The sequence below is a fragment of the Styela clava genome, chromosome 14 (assembly GCF_964204865.1).
Source record: "Styela clava chromosome 14, kaStyClav1.hap1.2, whole genome shotgun sequence".
Taxonomy (NCBI): domain Eukaryota; kingdom Metazoa; phylum Chordata; class Ascidiacea; order Stolidobranchia; family Styelidae; genus Styela; species Styela clava.
The window spans coordinates 1,763,017-1,767,908 of NC_135263.1; the positions used below are offsets into that span (position 1 = coordinate 1,763,017).

Below are 4,892 nucleotides of genomic sequence, written 5' to 3' on the forward strand. Positions count from 1 at the left end.
AACAATATTTTTCAAGAGTTAGTGAAGCCCTAGATCTGTTTATAATACAAATTTCAGTCGATATCCAAGAATAAACCGACCGAAAAATATCAAATAATAAATTGTTTCCCGCTCTCTGGCCGATGTTTACAGTTAACACATTTGAATCAATGACCCGCTTTGGGCGTTTCAGAAGTGTGTGTACCAACTAATTTTGTTCGCCTATTTTACATCAAATTGTTTAAGTAAAGAGACTAAAACCTATTGGCAGGAGGATATTCACTTGGCATTTTTTTTGTATAATGACGTAATACGACGCTCAATCGTCTCTTTTGTTCAAGAATGGAGTAAAATGTCCCTTCCCCTGTATCTGTCACTCACCCTGCGCGAGACTTTGTGCAATCGTCCCCTGCTAGGTAGATTTACCATATGATCTGGTTCAGCCGGGACAGTCCCAATTTTGACAAGCTGTCCGGGCCGGTAGATTTAAATGTCCCGGTTATGCAGCATGGCTGTCATAAAAATAATTTTATTATTTAATATTGGTACAAAATTTGGCGCTCCAAATGTGTGTGTAACCATATGAAGGTAGCTAATTTTGTTCGCCTACTTTCCACCAAGTTGTATAAGGAGACTGCCAATAAACCCAAATATTTCGGTTAATTTATAATTGATTCAATCAAAGCTCTCAGAGTAGTATTTGTGGCGCACGCTGATTTTAGGATTTTTAAAACTCTCCTTTCAACGACAAAACGCAAACCATTTCTGTTTATGAGACGAATTTCATACGATATCCGTGAATAATCGGACCCGAAAATATCAAATGTTTACACTTAACACATCTGCATCAATATACCACTTATGCTGATGATACTATAAACACTGGGAGGTGTAATTCAACACTCGGAACAGTTTTGGGTTCAGTCGAGCAGAATAATAAATTTTTTATCTATTGAAAGAATGCCTTCTTCGTTATTATGAAATGTTGGACATCTTCAATTTATTGCCTCGACTTCGTCATTTTTTTATCAAAGAGTCAAGTCATTTAAATACGTAGCTGTAAATATTGTACCGCGCCTCAGAAAAAAATGTGTGAAAATGACTCTAAAAGTTCCAAAATTTTAGTTCAGATTCAAAACTTTTACTTTTGATTCCATTGAATATTGAGCTAATGATGCACTACATAAATGGGAATGTGGACTTCGCATTGGGAGTCTTGTGCAGAGCAGGGGCGGCAAGGTTTCGAAACCCCTCGACATCAAAAATGTAAAAAGCATTTTTCTGTGTGATACATTTTGTGGATTGAAACGCTTCGTAGACATTCAAGACTCTTAGAAAAATCCTCGTTTTCCGACCTCCGGTCGGACCTTCTGGCTGTTACGGTCTAACTCGGCAAGTAGAAATTTGGCTCATGGACTTGTGAAACCGGAAACAACTTACAATCCTATTCAAATCCGGCAATTTTTTTAATACAAAAACTATGCGGTCTTTTTGGTCTCAACTTCAAAATTCAAATTTGAAATACGACTTCAGTTTCTATACCAGCATTGAAATAATTAGAAAAACTCTTTACAACGCCATTCATAGACGACAGATCGGAAGCCTGATTCGACACAGAACGCGCGCGGTCCATCAGAAATTTTTACTCAAACGAAAAGGTATTTTCACTTCAAAGCTGCTAAAATGAAGTTTTTTACCGACGTTAAGCCCCAGAAAATAGTTTGATTAAAACTTTAAACCTGATCGACTTACCAATTTACCATACCGTTAATACAATGGTTATTTGTTTCGGCATGGTCAATTGATTTACCGGCTCTACCAGTTTGGTTTACCGGATTACCAATTTCAGATATCTCAATTTACCAATCAACCAAGTTCAATGACTTCTAAACCTAAATTATACGCATGGAGTAATATATGAATGTCTAAAATTAAGGACACGTCACAGATTCAATAAGCATGAGCGCTGAAGCGTCAAGAGATAATGAAAAATACTTAAATGTTCATTATAATAGGTTGGGAATCGGTTAACCGATCTTGGATGGTTACCCGTTAACGATCACAGAAAGTTAACAATTACCGATCTTAGGTGCTGGTTAACGGGTAACCTATGTTAGATGATTAACGATTAAAATGAATTTTGATCGGCAACTGCCACAATGGACAATCGGTTTATTGTTATTAAGTGGTTGACGGTTACGTTAAATTTTACCATTAACCACTTTATATTTTGTACTATATGAAATTTAAGTTAGTCTCAATATTATTGTGAAAGCACAAAGCCCTAAACCCCAAATCCGCTGTAAAACCACTAATTGGGATAGTTTTGAGAAAAACGTTCGACTTTAAAATTCCGAGGTTTCAAACAAAACGATTTTCTGGGGCTTAACTTCAGTGGAAAACGTTAATTTTAACCGCTTTGAAGTGAAAATACCTTTTTGTTTTCGTTTGAGTAAAAGTTTGTGATAGGGTTCGTGCGTTGTGTGTCGGATTAGGCGTCTATTTGTCTACAAAGGACCGGGGATTCGATTTTAGCCGTATGCAGTCTGTATGGGCCGAGATTCGGATCCGGATTTGGATTCAAGTTGAATCCATGCATTTTTAAGACTCGTATTCGAAATAGAGTCCACGCAATTTTCACCGATTTTTTAATCAATTTTACATGCTGTTACTAATTGAAGCCTACGTTGTGCACTTCTAAAATTAGTACAAAGAATAACTAGTTGAAATTAGGTGATCGATTGCCTAAGATCTCATAAAAACACACGGAAGATGCATCACCGGGTCTTACCCCGAAAATTCGACCCTTTTCCTTGCTAGTGATCTCATCGTGAAGGATTACAAACTAAAGTAATTCATTGTTATAAACATTTCTCTTGTATGATAATATTATAAGACTCGTCCCATCCCCTGTACCTAATTCGCAGAGGTTCATGCGATTATGTTCTTGGAATATTGTGGTATCATAAAACCCGTTATACTTTTTAGTTCGGCGGGGTTTCTGAAATGAGGTAACATGTTCTTAGCGAAAGCAGCAATAAATATATAGGGTGTCCATGGAGTTTTAAAAATTTGCAAAATTGCAAAGAGAATTTATCGATACCATATATTGTTCTGGTCCTCACTGATGTATTAAATGAACTAAAAATACAATTTTTGATTAAAAAACAATAAATATGGTTAAGATATATTGAGAACTGACTTCATAACAAAACTGAAAGTGTAAAACTTTGAAGGTACTTTATGGTCATCTGTACAGAACATGGAGTTGAACTGCTTCTACTGGCATATTCCTACATCTTTATAGATTAATCCACGGATGTGCAACCGGCGCTCCGAAAGTATTCGTACCAAGATGACGCACAATCTGAACAACCCCAAGCTGGTACACATACTATGGTCAGGTTGTGCGCCATCTTGGTACGAATACTTCGGGAGCGCCCAAAAACTTTGGTTAATGATCATGTGACATGCATTGTTTGCTTCGCACAAGCTGGCTGTTAGGACATTGTAACGTAATAATCATAGACTAAATATTTGGAATCAGTTTTTATGCTTTGCAACGTAAAGAAATTGGAATTTCTTGCACGTACATGATTTAACAGAATTTTAAACTCGTCTCGCGAGCCGCACACCTATTCAAAATTGGCAATTTTCCGCGGGCCGCATTTGGCCCGCGGATTGCACACCCTTGGATTAAATAGCTATTTGCATTTCCAAGGTCACCTGTAAATTTGCTCAAAGATCAATTACCTTTATTTATGATCCTATGAGAGAAGGGGCATGACTTCGCATTGACAAATTTCTCTATAAAAAATGTTGAAATATAAGCCAGTATGTTACGGTATCTCCTTGAAATAGTTTTTAGTCATTTATTTTTTAAAGACATATAATTCCCTTCTTGATTGGAAAATTAGGAGATTACTGTCTTATCCCCCGCCCAACAAGATTAGATTTTGTTCCTAGATAAAACGTTTTTTGAATTATCTCAAATCAAAGGCTTTAGGTAACTTTTTTCTGATGTTTTTATAACGAAAATGTTCATATTTTTTGCTATTTCAAACTGCAGAAACTCAGGGCCGTACTCGATATGTAACAAACTACGTAATAACAGTGTCAACCGTTCATCCTCTCGTGCAGTGGTGCCCAAACTTTTTTGTTGAATTCCTTCCGCCGCCTATGAAACTCCTTATTTCTCTCTCACTATACATAAAAAATGCTTATTTATTCAATCTTCAATGGAATTTCCAATATGGTTATACACAAGTCGCAATCCCGCTTTACAATTTATAATATGTGTATAGATAAGTATCATCTTAGTACGAAAGAACTAATAAATACAGGTAACACCACAGCAAATACAAAGCAAAATTCGACCCAAAGACCGTAGCCATACCAAAATTTTGTGAGGGTATGATAACTTTTATGAATATTAACGTAATACGACGATTACTTGTGTATTTTTGTTTGAACGGTGCCAGATAAAGGGAGCACAAGATTTATAACAATATCTTGAAGAATTTTTCTACAGACTTACTTACTCCTATCCTAATATCGAATATTAACGATAGAGTGCTCATGATGAAATTGTATATCATATATAAAACTCGAAAAGGCACCACTGGGATTCGAACCCAGGATCTCCTGTTTACTAGACAGGCGCTTTAACCAACTAAGCCATGGCGCCAGCGATTGCGAATGCTATTGAATCAATATTTATTCCAAGCGGCGCGTACGATTCCCATTCAAGAAAAGCGAGAGAAATTGTTTTGTTTGGTCGCCAACATGTGCGTGATCGCTTATCAGTGTTCATTCATTGCCCACGCTTGCTAGTGCGTTAGTAAATAGCATTGCTCACGAGGTGTAAGGCAGGCTTTTTACTCTAGACCAGGGGTGTGAAAGCAACTATAAAA

The 4,892-nt window shown here is 36.7% G+C and overlaps 1 non-coding gene across 1 annotated transcript; it reads right to left on the bottom strand.

Annotated features, from left to right (window-relative positions):
• Positions 1-4,592: 4,592 nt before the first annotated feature.
• Positions 4,593-4,666, bottom strand: Trnat-agu (transfer RNA threonine (anticodon AGU)). The gene has a single exon. It is a non-coding gene; the product is annotated as a tRNA-Thr (tRNA).
• Between the last annotated feature and the right edge of the window lie 226 nt (positions 4,667-4,892).